The sequence below is a fragment of the Gasterosteus aculeatus genome, chromosome 21 (assembly GCF_964276395.1).
Source record: "Gasterosteus aculeatus chromosome 21, fGasAcu3.hap1.1, whole genome shotgun sequence".
NCBI classification, from domain to species: Eukaryota; Metazoa; Chordata; class Actinopteri; order Perciformes; family Gasterosteidae; genus Gasterosteus; species Gasterosteus aculeatus.
This window is the reverse complement of record NC_135708.1, coordinates 3,744,882-3,761,712: the sequence shown is the minus strand read 5'-3', so window position 1 is coordinate 3,761,712 and position 16,831 is coordinate 3,744,882.

Sequence of the window (16,831 nt, the reverse complement as noted above, 5' to 3'; positions counted from 1 at the left end):
GAGCTGAAGGCCGCCTTGCAGGGCATGCAGGGACGGCGTGCTCCTGGCATCGACGGCCTTGCCGCAGAATTTTTTAAGACATTCTGGGATATATTTGCACCTGATGTCCTGGAGGTTTTTAATGAGAGTCTGGCCTCTGGTTCCATGGCGATGTCCTGCCGCAGAGCGGTCATAACGCTACTGCCGAAGAAGGGGAACCTACAGGACATCGGCAACTGGCGCCCTGTGTCTCTACTGTGCGTGGATTACAAGCTTCTGTCCAGGGTGTGGTGGAAGATTTTGCACAGACAATCGTTAAGTAAGAAACAAAGGCTCTGAGTCAAGTATGTCTTTTCTCCGTTTATTTCCTTGCAAGGGAAAAAGAGTCACAACAGCTACGTGGTCAGTAGACTGTCAAGAACCTCCTTTTTCCCCCCACACATCGAGGCAGTTCTTATACCTAAGTTTAGATATCGGTGGCGTCAACAGAAACCTTTGACCATCTTGTTGAGTCTCTACAGCCAGGGTACTGGGAACATCTTGTCCATGTGAGACACGTCAGCTCTTTGACCGTGTCCTTGCTCTCCCAACATGCTAAAACAAAGGTGGTCATAGACATAACAAACACTTTGTTCAGTCTCTACAGCTATGACGCTGGAAACATCTAATCCAAGTGGGAGACATCAGTTCTTATGTCAGGGCCTTTGTGACCTAAGCACTTGCAACTAATAAACTGGTTATACAAATGAAGCATTTAAAAGGGTCACATATCATTTTCCCATTACATTAGTGAGGTGTTTGAGGCCTCTCCAAACCGAAGCAGAGTCACTTGCTGAGAACTGTTGTCGGAGTTTCTCAGAGTACAGTCGTTTAGCGTCTCTCACCGCCTTGCTAAACTTGTATTTTGCCTCTGTGTACAAGTCTTTGTCCCCGCTCCTAAATGCCTGATCCTTCTGCAGGCGTAGTGTTCAGAGCTCCGCTGTGAACCAGGGTTTGTCGTTGTTGTAACTCACCCTGGTGCATGATGGTACACAGCTGTCCTCACAGAAGCCGATGTAGGAAGTTACAGCCTCTGTGAACTCATCCAGACTGTCAGTAGCTGAAAACATCCCAGTCTGTGCAGTCAAAGCACGCTGAAGATCCTCCAGCGCCTCACTGGTCCACTTCTTGAATTCCCTCACCACAGGTTTGCAGAGCTTTAGTTTCTGCCTGTATGCAGGAATCAGATGGACCATGACGTGGTCAGAGTGTCCCAGTGCAGCACGAGGGACGGCGTGATGAGCCCTGCTTACTGTGGTGTAACAGTGATCCAGCGTGTTCTCCTCTCTGGTGGGCATTTAATAAACTGTCTGTATTTAGGAAGTTCATGGGTGAGATTTCCTTTGTTAAAGTCCCCGAGGACAATAACTAAAGAGTCCGGGTTGGTCCGCTCCACACGCCGTATCTGGTTGGCGAGTGTCCGCTGAGCCTCGTGCACGTTGCCCGCCGGCGGCATGTAAACACCGACCAGGATGAATGAAGCGAACTCACGGGGGGAATAAAAGGGTTTGCAGTGGATGAAGAAAGTTTCCAGATGAGGAGAACAGTGTTGTAGGATCACCGTTACGTCGTTGCATTCTGGATCACACTCACTGTTTGAGTTCCTTTGCTCTCAGTGAGGAGGAACAAGCAGTTTATCACATGCAGAGCGGAGAGTGCGGGTCGGGGTGTCGGGTTGGACCAGGTCCTGGATGTAAGCTGGACCCCATCCATTCACAGCACGGTACGTGAGCACCATGTTTAGAGGACTTAGGAAGGTTAAAGAGCAGTGGAGCTGCTGCATTGTGGATGAGCTGCAGAGGTGGAATGGTGGTAGCAGGAGACCTGCAGGAGAGAGTTACAGTAGTCAGACTTACGACGCTTCATGAATTAGACCAATGGATAAAATGCATTTTGTGTCCACCAGGATACAGCCCTGATTCTGACACTATGTGATCAATAAAGACATGAGAATAGTGTGACACCGCTGTCATGTTGACACTAATCAATAGAATAACACCAATGCACAGCTATGATTGTGTTCAATGTAATGTAACCAATCAAAATGCATTCATGTAATACTTTGCACCACTTATATTGACCCAGAGAGTTACAGTGAACGCGCCATCCAATGTAATACCTCATTGCACCACTATATTCTGTAAATAACTAGTCAACTTGAACGCACCAGGAGGCGTCACGTGTCCAGGGGTGTGGACACGGCTTCTCACACCTTTACTGAACTCTATAAATATCTGTAAGCACCCATTGTTCTTGATTGGTTGGTGGAAGCAAGAGACGGTCACTATGTGATAGTCAATGAGCTCCTCTGTGGCCTGTTGATGCACAAACCAGCGGATCCTCAGCTGAGATCTTCTTTTCAGCACAACACCTTTTCTTTTATTAAAGGCTTTTCATTTGAACTTTTCAGTCCAATATGTCTTCTGTCTGTCCGGAGTTTCTTCATTTTTTGAACACAAGTGGGTGCGGTGCGTCACTGAGAGTCACTGGGGGTCACTGGGGGCTCCTGAAGGTTCCCAGCTCGTGTGAAAAGCGTTTGTCAGTGTTTATGTTCTAAGTATCTTTGCATCAGCAGATGAGAAGATTCAAATCCAACTGCCTGCTGTGGTCGACCCATTGCCCTGAACATCATGATGCACAAGACTGTCGGACTTTGGCCAAGACAACAAATGTTATGGTAAAATGATGAATGATGAAACGTCAGGTCCTGATGAAAGACACGAGTGCACAGCCACAACAAAGGCTCAGCAGCATCCCTCTGTGGTGGAAAGGGTAGTAGAGTCCATCTGCTGTATTCTGACTCTGCAGGGACCCTGAACCCCCACATTGAACACTGAGCCTTTATACACACGCTACAACTTCCTTTGCATTCTCATTTTCAGGAGATGCTAAATTTGATCTGCTGGCAGAATAATGCACAAGTTATTGATGAAAATAGCCACAGTTAAGCTGCAAATAAATAATACCATGTCTTTGGTTACCTTTGAATTATGTTAACTAAAACGTGTTATTATACATATTGCAAACATCTCACAAAAAACCAAGATATTAAAATTTAGAAATGAAGACATTTATAAACAAAATAGAAAAATGCATCATTTGTGTGTAACTCATAACTGAGGTGGTGAAATGTAGCACATACTTGGTGCGATCCTTCTGTGGAGCATCACATACGTGCCGTGATCAACAAATAAGGTTTTCACACATCAGCTCAAAGACAGAGGGATCAAGGGGGGAGGAAGAGGAGAGGAGGAAGCGTGACAGGAAACTACAGTAAAGACACAGCGAGCTGAAACTGACATCCAGATGAGGTGATGTCACTGAATCAATGCAGCAGGTTTTTGCATCTTAGAGTTGAGAAGTTCCCACACCAGAGACAACGTTTATTACTGCGTGGGGACCAAAGTGGAGCATTTAGCAGCTAGAGAGACAGAACAAAAAGCAGAGTGAATATTGGACAAAGCATCCGGTTGACTGGAACAGGACACTAGTGGACACTTAGTGTTGGTGTTGCTCTTTGGCTCAGGTGTGTACTGACTGGCAACCGTTTGGCTTTCATACCTATCAATGTTTTCTTTACAGCTCGTCACACTGTGGCCCAAAAACCCAGTGATGCACTTTTCTCCATCCTACATTTGTGTTGTGGCCAAAGTAATAATAAGAATAAGAAGAAGAAGAAGTGACGCTGCATTCATCCCACATACAACATCACAGGACGAACACGGCAAGACTCACAACACACAACTCCTCACAATGACATGATCAGAAAATATGACACAATCACACCAGCTCAAAGTAATAAGCAACATATGTGCAACAGTCCATCTTACTCCAGTGTTCCTGAATCATAGGAAAATGATACAATGCATGAACGTAACCGTTTATCGCTCTAAACAAGAAATAAAATACATGAAACCTGAGAGACAAAATGTCTTAAAGTCTCTGTAGCTGCAAAGAAGTTCTTCCTCCTTTCATGTGAGTAGCGCTGCACTGCTCTCTGATGGAGGCGGATACTGAAACTCCTCTTGTGCCTTGTAGATATTTACAGTTTAGTTCCCACAGATCTTCACTCGTCTGATGCATCGGACCGGAGAGGAACACCAGCATGATCTTCGCTAAAATACCTTCTATATTTAGTTAAAGTATAAATGAACGTGTTGTCCGTCTCCAGGTCCCAGCAGCATCGGGTCCGACCTCTGTCTCCACGAGTTCAGCCTCGTGTACCAGAGCACGCCGACGGCCTTCAGCCCAGAGACACCAGGTACACACATGAACTACAAGCAGACGACACGAGCAGGAACATCCATGTTTCATTTTCACAATCCCTTGATGATCTTTAGTTCATGTGCCGTGGCAGTGACGGGGACCCTCACCGGCTGTATGAGCCGGATGTCTTTGCGTACGACTTGTACAGCCGCCTCGGCCCGTACGCCTCTGTTCCGCTGTTAGTGGCCCACAAACCAGACCGGACTTTGGGTGTTCTGGCTGAACGCCTGAGACGCTTGTTAACGTGGGTCACAGCGTGTCGGCTCCTCGGGCGAGTATTGTTCCTGTGTGCTTCTCATACAGTATCTGGTCCTCGGTCAGAGAGCTTCTTCTTTCAGCTGCGTAGTTCATCCCGTTTGTGTGACTGGGAACGATTGATCCGTCCTGCAGACTTTGCTGCTGCTTTTTGTCCTCCTGCTGGCAAACAGCCAATAAACCCGTTTATTACTACATTTATGTTGGAAAACATATAGAAATGCACATTTAACCACTTTACAAACCCCTCCCTCTCTAAGCACGGCCAAACTCCCCCACTGAAGACGAGGCGCATGGAGCCACAGACTGACAGAAAGAGGTGTGATGGACAGCGTGGTTCTGCTCGGGCCCGGTCCACAGCAGCTGTTCACCCAGTACCAGTGTGCAGCACACAATATATTGGACTATTTGCATTTGGAAAGAAACCCCCCACAACAGGATTAGATAAGGATGATAAGGATGCAGCGTCAGATATCAGGTTGTTTACTGTTTATTGTGTCTTGTATGTTGCAAATTACACACATTAATGAGAAGGAACACGATGCTTTCTGTATCACTTCCCCTCTTAGTTTGTTTCTGCACATGTTGACAATATTCACATGATCCATAAGTCACGGCTACTCGTCTCTCCTCCCTCTCTCGGGATATCAAGCCCCGCCCCCTTTGTTTCCTCTCGGGTACCACCAGAGCCGCTGGATCTACGACGAAGAGGCTGACGTGAAGGCTGTGGACGCTGCATTCGACCGCCACGACATCCCGTGCGACGTTATCTGGATGGATATCGAGCACACGGAGGGGAAGCGTTACTTCACCTGGGACGCCGCGCTTTTCCCCCCAACCGGCCAACCTGCAGCGCCACCTGGAGGAGAGGAAGAGGAAGGTGAGTTTTTAGCGTACATTGTCGGCCTTGTTTGTTTTTGGGTGTCACGAATCATTATGGTGCATTTTTTTCTTCTCTGTCAGCTGGTCGTGATAACCGATCCTCACATCAAGATCGACCCCGGTTGGTGTTTGTCTAATGAGGCCAGAGATGGGGGGCACTTCATCAAGAACAGAGACGGGCAGATCTATGAGGGGTCTCGTTGGCCTGGTAATGTTTCTCTGACTGAATAGAGTTTATGTCTAAAATGGTCAAATGGAAGTAGAGTTGCTCCCAATGAGGGACTTTGGTGCTGTAACATTGAACTGGAATGTTCTGTCCCGGTGTCAAACTGTTGAGTGGTTGAGGCCTCTCTCTTGCAGACATTTTAGGCCCTTTATAAAAACGTTCCAGAACTCTGCTGTGGTGGTGGCCGTGGTTTTTGCTCGTCTGCAGAGGGGGGAGAGAGAAGGGGAGGGGCTCAGGGAACGTGGCAGGTGGAGGCAATCGGCCTCAGCTGAGCTGAATGTGTTTTGATGGCGTTGGTCTGGTTTTAAAATGCAGTAAGGGCGATCAGGAGGAGAGAGCCGCAGAGCGAGCGAGACGCCGGGAGCTCTCGCTGCGTTGACAACTGAAGCAACGAAATAAAAGTATTGTCTACCAAACCTGCTGTGTCCTGCCTGTACCCCAAAGAACATACACCGTGACATCTGCATTTCTGCAGACGTGGTCTCAGGGAACTGCAGCAATGTGACATTAAACACAGGTTCATTCATCTAAGCCGGAGACCGATGAGGACAGATCAACAAAGAGGATATAAACAAGTAAATACATTCTCTTCTTGTGAGGCGAGAGCCTAATCAGGCAGGAAAGAATATACAATAAACCCTGACGATTCTACATGCGATATTGTCGAGGTAACACAGCAAAGCGCTCTCTCTTTGCGGCCTGAGGGGGGCGCTGGTCTTGGGCCGATGCCTCACCTGGCGTGCAACGTGACCCGGAGCCGGAGATGCTGCCGCGCTGGAAGCAGGCGGCCGCCCTGCAGCCGTTCTTCAGAGGTCACTCTGCAAAGGGGACGAAGCTGTTTGGGGAGAAAGTCACCGCCGCCATCCGCACTGCGATCCAACAGAGCTTCTCTGACTGTTTCAGTCAAATGAGTCACAGCCATTTGGATCCACCAGGAAAGACTGCTTTCCCTTAATGAATATCATCTCCTAGGTCTTTTTTCAATTAGCGTGAAAAAACAATAAACAGGACGAATCGTCAAAATGTGTCTTAGTGGACAAAGAGGAGGTGGCCTTGTTAAATATCAGCGTGGACGTGCACAGTCCTCTTTGTTCAGTGTGTAATGATCCGAGTGTTGCCTCTTGTGCCCTCAGGTCCTGTTTGCTGCCTTACTGGTTCACTCTGTTCCACCTGGCTCACACCTCCGTCTGCCTCCCTCTGCTGCCCAGTGGAAGTACTGCAGGCTGTTTGTCCACTTTACCTTCTGCTTTCTGACACTAGAGGTCCATGTTTGTCATGTTTTAAGTTGGTCATTAAAACATCAGTAGATGCACTTTTTAAGAAGAGCTTATGGAAATGCTTGTTTTATTCAAACGCGCACAGACCTCTCTGGGTGGAGTTCCCAGGAGAACAGAGCACCTTCGCTGTGGACCACCAGTATATGATTGGTGATAAATACCTTTTTTTACTGGGTGAAGTTCTCACTTTTATGATCTTAACTGTCTTTGATTGTATGTAGGTGGAGCACTGCTGGCCAGTCCTGTAACCAAGCCGCGTGTTCAAGCTGTGCGAGTCCTTCTTCCTGGATCTGGTGAGGTAAATCAAGCAGCAGGTAACAAACGTCTTCTAGTGACTCACAAGTCACCTCATGGCGCCTGTTACATGAAGGGCTGCTTGTGTTTTAGGTTTGGTACGACGTCCTCACTGCAAAGGCGCATAAAGGAGGCCGGACTCTGGGTCTGCCCGTCACCCTGGACACAGTTAGTGTTAAAGTCTCAATTCACACAGCGAGGGTTACTTCCTATGTCATATTCTATATGAAACTTGTGTTTTCCTCTCAGGTTTCTGTGTTCCAGCGTGGCGGCTCGGTGGTCTGCAGGTCAACAGGAAGTGGTTCCTGCACAGCCGAACAGCAGCAGCTCCCCCTCTCTATCACGGTGGCCCTGAACTCTGAGGTGAGCATCAAAGGGTTTCAGGTAGGCAAATTAAATACAGGTGACTTTCTGACCAATAGTGATACAGAACAATGTCATTCAATGTCTTGTATTAAAGTCTTTGTTATTGGCTGAAATTTTAGAGACGTTGTTGAACGTGCTGCTTATGAGATGTGTATATATACATATTTTACTGTGCGCCGTGTTTGTACCCCGTCTCCATGGTGACGGAATGCTCGCCCCACATGAGTGCGTATTATTCCAACATTCATTTGCATACGGAATCAGAATATTTGCAAACGGAATCCGATGTTTCTGTTCATTGTCTTACTGAGTTCAGAGGGAGCAGTTCAGATATTTTCTCCAGAGAATTTATAAGCGACATCTGTCCGTTACAGAGTTAAGTAGCCTTTTGAAAGATTCAACACCCTTTTTCACAGACCACATTCAGTCAGTCATTTACCATCAAAACAAAAACCTTTTTCAAGGATTTGAGCCTTTTTACAGGCTTTCCACCGGTCTTTTTAAAGACTACACTGAGTCGTTTACCGTCTATCAAACGCCTTTTTACAGGCTTTCCACAAGTCTTTTTATTGATATTCACCATGTACCACGGAAACAACCGGAGACCCGGAGCTGGCGCTTCACTGCTCTGGACTCCTCCGACAGGATACAACGTGAATATGGCACTTTCTCGTGCCCCCAATGAAGTGCACTACCTGAAAAGGCCAGTGAGCGAGCTGCGCGCCTTCATTGACACTGAGGCCAATATGTGCCGCCGGTTACAAGATCAAGAGCCGGCCTACGATCGCATGGTTTGTGAGCACACAGCAATGCTTTCAGACCACAAGATTCACACCACTAGCTGTGTCCTGAGAAGGGAGGGCGGTCGACTCGATCTCATAGACGGTTCACATCTTGTTTGGTATTCATATCCGCGTTTCTTCTTTTTTGGTCTATTAATTATAATTTGCACCTGCCACTGAGGATGGCCTTCACATGTGTGTATAAAAACTCTTACTGCTCGGAACAAATTCCATCCAGGATTTTAAAAAGGGTCTCCGAAAGACTTTCGACCAAGTCTCAACGGAGTGAGAAAGGGAAAGAGAGCTGAGTGGGCTGAAACAAGGACGACCATCTGTTTGTTTACGCCATTCGCTTCCAGTGTGTACTACTTGTTGTACCATTACAGGATGACCGTCTAACAAGTTTCCCTATTTCATGTACTGCTGCTATCAATGTTCCTTTGATCAGACGTTTGCTTCCATCATCCAGATACTGTATCAAGTGTATCGTGCACTTTACACTCAATAGCAGCACTCAACAATTTACAGCCCATCTCTGAGTTTAGGAGGAGACTAAAAAACTACAAACATTATTACAAAAAACTGACACTATGAACAACAATTCTCATCACCTTCATTCCTCATTTAAATCTTTCACAACCGTGTCTCATTGTTACTGACAGTTTCCCTCTATTAGTAAATCAATGTTTCGTACTGGTTGTAAATCTATTTTCTGACACTCTCAATAGTCTGTACTCTCTATTCTCCCTTCTTCTACCTGGAATGTGAGTCGTAAACTGGGGAGACTAAGGCTGCTTATCTGGGCTGTTGGGAAGCAGTGGGCGTCGGTGTGTCACCAGTTAGTTGTTATGGGGGTTGTATGAGGGGGGGGGGGAGGTGGACCCGTCCTCTGGTTCTGCCGGGCTGTGTTGTATAGAACAGCCGTGGTGGAGCGTTTGGTCGCATGTCCCTTTCATAACTCCTGGGACACTCTCTGCACCAATGGTCCTCCTGTCCACATATATAACATCCATGTCCTCTATTGTCCCCACGTTGTCTGCTGGAGACCCATTGAACGGTCTCTACCTGCTGGATATTTGTCCTCTGGGGGGGACGGGGTATTGGGGCTGTTTGTCTCTCACCTGCAGTCGTCTCCTGTCTTGCTGTCTCTTGTTTGCTTCTGCTGCTGCAGATATCTGAGGATGTCTATGAGGAGGACGTCCTCCAACAGCAGCTTCTCCTCCTTCGCCGTGGTTTGGATGGGTTCTCTGCACAAGTGGTTTGATGGACAGGAGTCCGGATGTGATGGACATGTGATGGTCCATAGGCGTAACCACGCATTCTTTGGGGGGGTCGTGCCCCCCCCCAATATTGAAAAGGTACCAATCTGTCCCCCCCAATATACAGCAGACAATATGTAAAATATACCTATGTACATACATCGACCGTACCGCCGGCCGGTCGGATCGTCACCGCCACCCTTCCCTATCATGTTAATGGTTTGGCCCGCGTTCGGTCGAAGTGGGCAGCACGAGTCGCTGTTTTTCTGATAAAATGACATGTGGTCACAATGCAGGCGTCACAGAGACGGGAAAAGAGACAGGCAAGTTAAAAGCAGTGGCCACACAGGGACAAGCTCTGGACATGCAGATGATCAGGTGAGAAATTAATGTGAAATGAATGCAATTTAGTGTTGCACATAGACAGTCATTTTAAGTATGTAGCTAAGTAAGGCATTGCAGGGACCTGCATCTTGTGTATGATTTCTTGGTGGTTTTTCCAACGCTACATGTTACATACATATATTTCAGGAGAGTGACAGGGAAAGAGAGACAGAACCAGGCACAGGAGGCAGTGGTTTAGATCAGCGAGAGGAGGAGCTCGGTACCTGCCCACACCAGCCCAATACCCACTTTATTGAAACTCAGTCCCTGAAAAAAAAGACACTCAGATTTCAGGACACTTGGTTTAGGCAGTACAAATGGCTTCATTACAGTCCCTCACTTAATGGGAAGAAAAAAAAACATAGTACAAGTGTTTCAACTGTGACGGCCAAAATAGTTTTATTTATTGCTGTGGACTACAAATGTAAAAAATAAAAACACTCTCAGGATCTGTAAAAATTGAGGCATATAAAGTGCATGATAAAACTGAGGTAGATTATCATTATATAATTCCTCTGAACATTTAACGGTTTAACTTTTCTTTAAAACATGGTCCATCAGCACAACATCATGTCATGGACGGCATCTAGATGTTTCCCAGTAAAATCACCATGTGCTTTCCTGTATTCTGATCTCTAAACTCAGCAAACCTTTTCAGGGGCAGCAATGGAAATGAAACTGTGATCCACTCCCACTATTTAGCCTCCATTGTAGCCTCCACCCTGTTAGCTACATCATGTAGTGTCCTACCAAGAGGACCGTCTCTGTGTTCCTGCTTAGCCATTGAGTCCCTCTATAAGACAAAGATGGTCAGACACAAAGCATTCGCTTTGATTACCTCTTTGCCTCCACACTTGCTCCTTAATGCTACGCCTCTTTCTATGTGCTGTGTGTGGGCACCTGTTTGGGCATCTACATGCCACCTTGCATGATTCAGTCATATGATTGTAGCCAAGTGCATGCAGGGAACGATAAGCACGCCATTCATCACTAATGATGTTTGATCCTATCCTGACATGATGTGCATTCAGTGGGACAAGGTCCTCTTCTTTCTACAAGGCGCAGCACCGGCTTCGCTCTCTTGCTCCTCTGCTGCTGCACACCAAGCACGCCGAAGACCCATTTCCGTCTTCTCCATGCCACCCATTCTTCCTCTACCACACTGTTAAAAACAATGGAAAGAAACATAAATAGCTCATGTGGTGTATTGACCAACAACATGATGACCTATGATGAACTAAATGTAAGAAATCAAAGTATTTTTACTTTTTGCAGTGTCATCATATACAAATTACATGATAACGACAAAGGTTGTTTAGTTTTTCATATATGAAAAACCATATGAGAATACTTATACATGCAGACTGAAAGTAGACTGAGAGCGAAAGCTTTATGGTACAAGAAACCAAAAACATTCATTTTAATGAAAATGCTGTCCAGCCACTAATTGAGATGGTGTTTTATCACTTAGCATCACAAACCATTTACAGCAAGCCTTTTATTGCAGCTCTACACACCTTTCTCTTATGGCGGAAATGACTCATCAATTACAACAAATTGCCGCCGTCCACCGATGAGCCGTCCTTTTTGTCCTTTTTGTCGTCTCGTCCTCTCAACAGCCCGTCTGCAGACCTTCCTTAGTTTTGTGCCCATCTTGGAGAGGGTTGCAGCAATATCGTCCTCCACCATATCAACCTGTCTGAGACGAAGGCCCTGTGCAAATCTATAGAATACATCACACACACATCATGAGTTTACTTACATTGTTTTCAACAAAGCTTTTCCTAAGTAATGTAGCACTTTGAAATGTATCACCTATAAATAAACTGCATCCACTGAGAGAGTGAAAGTCTGGACTTGCTGAAAAGAGATTTGTCCCTAATTGATTTCACTGTCTTGGTCCTTAATAAGAGCACACGGTAAATAAACAGGTTATTGATCTGATTGAGAGAATATCATTACTGTGCATCAATCACTGTAAATGTTACACACACATACGGCAAGTGGATGTTCACATTGTACAAGGCATTGAATAGATGACTGTGTTTTTGGCTGGTAAGTGAAGGAAATGTCACTTGCATATTTCACCAGCATTTGGCTGATCGCTGGTTTAATTGTGTGAACTAAATGCATCCAACAAATATGTTGGTTTAGGATCCGTCTTCCAAATCCATTTGCATCCCTTATAATGGCTGCTAAATAAAGAGAGAATAAGCACAAAACTGCTCAGTCAACGGCGCTGTTTTATAAAAATAGTTAAAAGGTTATTACCAGCTGTAATGGTCTCTGTCCTCCTTCTTTGTCAACTTCATCCTCTGCTGACAGATGCGGCATTACGCATTTTTTTCTGAAGGAATTCAATTAGCATCAAAGTTTTTCTCCAATTGAACAACCTTCAAAAATCAGTTTTCTGACTCTGTCTTGGAGTGACATCCTGCTAAACTCACTTATCTGTCCTCTTCCTTCTCTTTCTGCTGCTTTAGAAGGCTTTTGACTCTCCAGTTGGTGACTTTCATGGACAGGATATCTAGGCGCACCCGGGGGTGGAGGACCTCGGGTCGGGGGTCTCCATCTCCTCTCTGCTGGTGCTGATGTGATGTTGTCCTGTTGGCCTCCTCGCACAGTGACCTCCAGCACTCAGTGAGGCACTTTGCAGCAGATCCTCTTGGTGAAGAGCTCTATTTGCTTTCATTTGAGTTGAGGTGCTACTGGAAAACAACCGAGGTGGTTCAGGCACACTGACAACTGGCAAAGAGACTCTGTGCTGGTTCACTTCCAGCAGGAGAACCGCACAACGTTAAGCAGGACGTTTTTTTAATCTTCATCTCCCGATTGACACGTTCCTCCTCGTCTGTCTGCCTCTCTCCTTCAGCACTGGCTCAGTGAGTTGGAGATCTATGCCATCATTTTTGCAGCTGCCATTCATGACTACGATTACACAGGGACCACCAATAACTTCCATATTCAGACAAGGTAATTCCCACGTAGCATCGTTTGTAGCATTTCAATCCCTGCAGTCTCTGAGGACAGTGGACAACACTGGAGCATGAAGAGAGATCTAACAGGTGACCTAATAAAAAGCCTACTATGAATGATAGCAGCTTTACCTCATACATTGTTGGCATTATCACGATGACGGTGAGGGTGATCATTCCTGAAGTAGCCGTGTCGCATTCGCAGGTCAGACACCGCCATGTTGTACAATGACCGAGCTGTTCTGGAGAACTACCACGTCAGTGCTGCATATCGCCTTCTACAGCACAGTGATGACATGAACATTCTGTCTAATCTCTCCAAAGACGAGTGGAGGTAAGAGAAGAGCGCTGCAGCTGAAGGGACGTCCTTTTTTACCGCTGTTTCCATTCAATGACTTGAAATAATAATTCACTGTACAATACAACCCCCAGATTACAGTGCAAGTCATTGCTTCTAAAATACTGCCTCCTACTGGTGCTAAGAGGGAGCTACAGCTGATGATACCAGGGAGTAACACATCACCTTATTTTACAGTCAAGCAGAATCAAATGACTCATTTTAGGGACAAGTTGAGTAGTTTGGGGCAGAGTTGCATCGATCTGGCACTGCATTGCTGCAGAAATATAGAAGTGACAGCAACAGGATGAAAGCATCTCAGTCTCCTCTGATTAAACTTTCCCCAAGCTTCATCTAAGATTCCTTCTGTAGGGAGCATGAATGTTTTACTGCCTGCCCTCTTTCAGAGAGCTTCGGGCTCTGGTGGTGGAGATGGTGTTGGCCACAGACATGTCCTGCCACTTCCAGCAGATCAACGGGATGAAAAGCCACCTGCAGCAACATGAGGCGTGAGTGTTTCACGTCTGGGTCCGTCCCGCCTCATGCTGCCAGTCACTCCAGTCCTTCACAATGCTGAAACTATCAAACCATGATTGTTTCTGCTTTACAACCCTTCACGCGCCGCGTCCACTGACTGGACTGGACTTGCAGGCCCGACAAAGCAAAGGCCTCGTCCCTGCTACTGCACACTGCTGACATCAGCCACCCTGCCAAACGCTGGGACCTCCATCATCGCTGGACCACATCCCTTCTGGAGGAGTTCTTTAGACAGGTGACCACTTTGAATCAATGAGCGGCCTTTTCATTTATGCAGTACTCCACATGGCTCTGCACTAGTGACGAATAAGAAGAAGACAAAGTTTGGACCTAGTTTGTTTTCAGAGGTAAAATAAGCAGACGAGTACTCTGGGTGTAACATCAGATAAACCAGCGCTGCCGCTCGCAGCTCACCGCCTGCTAACAATAGTTGATTGTATACATTCATTAGAATAAGGTTTAGTCTTTGTACATGTGAATTAGTAATGAGGTAGTAGAAGACGCTCAGCACCTTCTGGTGGACTTGTCCTCCAGTAGCAGGCAGTCAGTGGTTGTTCATGTGAGACAATGACTTAGGAGGAAGGCGTGTAGGGAGGGGAGGAGATGAACTGTGGCTGAAAACATGTCGACAGTCCGAATACACTCAGCGAGGAAACATTACAACAACAGGATGATTGTACATGTAGTCTGAAGTGCTGAAGCAGCCATGTGATTGTTTCCACCTGTGTCCAATGACCTGCACCTCCCTAGTGTATTTAAGCCGTGTGTGTCACTTGTCGCGTCATTGTTGAATGTCCGGAAGTCCATGTCTGAGTTTCCCTGGTTCCTGTCGCCGTTTTTGCCCCTTTTTTGCTTTTGGATTTTTTTGACCAATAATGTCTCTTTGTTTTTTGAAACTCTGCGTTTGAGTCCTGCCTTTCCCGCCATCCTGACAGAATGACGCGACCTTTCAAGGACTCAGCAGAGTTTGTTCCCCAGAACCAGTTGTGGGGAACTCGTGGGAGAACGCCAGCTGGCTTCCTGGCAGACGCAGTCGGCTCTCCTAGCGTCCCGGGAAGGTGTTCGGGTCTGCGTTATCGCCGCCCGTCATGACAAGCTTAGCCTAACCAGAAATGACTTTGACATTAATGACCAACAGTACCTACAGATTAGTGGAGCAGCTATGGCAAGACATTTGCCCCAATGTACAGAATAGAAAAATGAAACGTAATGACAAGAATACAAACAAATGCATCAAAATTTGGAGAGCTACCAGAATGCATGTGCCCTGCCTTTGCAGTAGAATATAACTTCCATTTCTCCGTCCCAGCAGGGCCTCAGCCTGACCGCCCTCTGATGCATTACGCCAAGAGACCCAGCTACTCCCGGATGGTCAGGTCAAAGGTCAATGAGATGCGGCCCATTGATGCCAGGGGGAAAGCTAGGAGACTGCAGCGCATCTCTCTGCGTCGCCGGAAATGAGCCCACGGTATAAAGTCCTCAATCCAACGGGTCTCCTTCATTTCAAACACGTATCCTTAACTGTTTCTGCATCACCCACTTTGTTCTGCTGACGTCCCTCTCCTTTTTTCCCTTTTGGGGACCTGCTACTCTTAAATGACTTCTCACATCATTTCCTTATGTGTTTTTGGTTTTATTATTTAAATGTACGTTGATGAAATTAACGTATAATACTGTACATATTATTCTGTATATAGTAGGCTTTCCTATTGTTTTTCCTGTTCAGTAATATTCTCATTTTGTGTCACTGCTGAATCTTCTCTCCTGATATTGTCTGAAATCATCTTGTCTAAATAACTCATTACAATGTTAACATTGAGTATTTTGTGGTTATATGATAATCAAATGTTTACATCTGATCTCCATCAGTTTACTGTAAAGATCCTGTAGTTGTACACAATGTGTCAGGAAACAGCTGGCTCTGCTAATTGTATTTAAAAACTGTGATGTGATTTATTATGTAGAGAGAGAATGTAGAATAGGAGATGATAACAAGAACTGTGCCAGTGGGCCTCCAGCAAAGTGCCTGTGACAGAGCCAGTGATGAGGTGGCGTGACAGGAAATCAGCTACGCTCATCAACGGCCTCACATGTGGATATCAGGACAGCATGAAGCCTGTAGAGCTAAACACACATATCTACCCACTACAGCTGTGGTCAAACGTTTACATACACTTGTAAAGAACATGATGTCATGGCTCTCCTTGAGTTTCCCCTTATTCCTACAAGTCTGATTTTCCTCTGATAGAAGAATCTGTTCCAATCACTCTGTCACAACAACATTCATGAGGTTTGGTTCTTTTAGGACTTAATTATGGGTTAACAGAGAACATGACAGAATCTGCTGGGTCATAAATATACATACAGCAGTGATAATATTTGTCCTTTGGCCATTTTCACTTCTATTAGGCGCTTTTGGTGGCCGTCCACAAGCTTCTCGTTGAATCTTTGACCGCTCCTCTGGACAACAGAATTGGTGCTGTTCAGTTAAATGTGATGGCTCTCTGACATGGACTTGTTTCTTCAGCATTGTTCACATCCACCAGCACCAGATCCATTGGCAGCATAATACTACCACCACCGTGCTTGGCGGTGGACATGGGGGGTATTCCAGAAAGGAGGTTCAACAAACTCTGAGTCTATCCCTGAACTCCGAGTTGACTTACTCTGAGTATCCGCTTCCAGAACAGCTGATCTGCGTTAGTTCATTCATTTTTTGGTTTCGTCTGACCACAGAACTTTCCTCCAGAAGGTCTCATCTTGGTCCACGTGATCAGCAGCAAACTTCAGTCGAGCCTTAAGGTGCCGCTTTTGGAGCAAGAGCTTCCTTCCTGCACGGCAGCCTCTCAGTCCATGGAGATGCCAAACACGACTGTGGACATGGACACTGTGTTCCAGCAGCTTCTACTTCTTGGCAGATCTGCATTTTGGTGGTTCTCTGTTGACTCTTCCCCCTCCTGACCAATGTTCTCT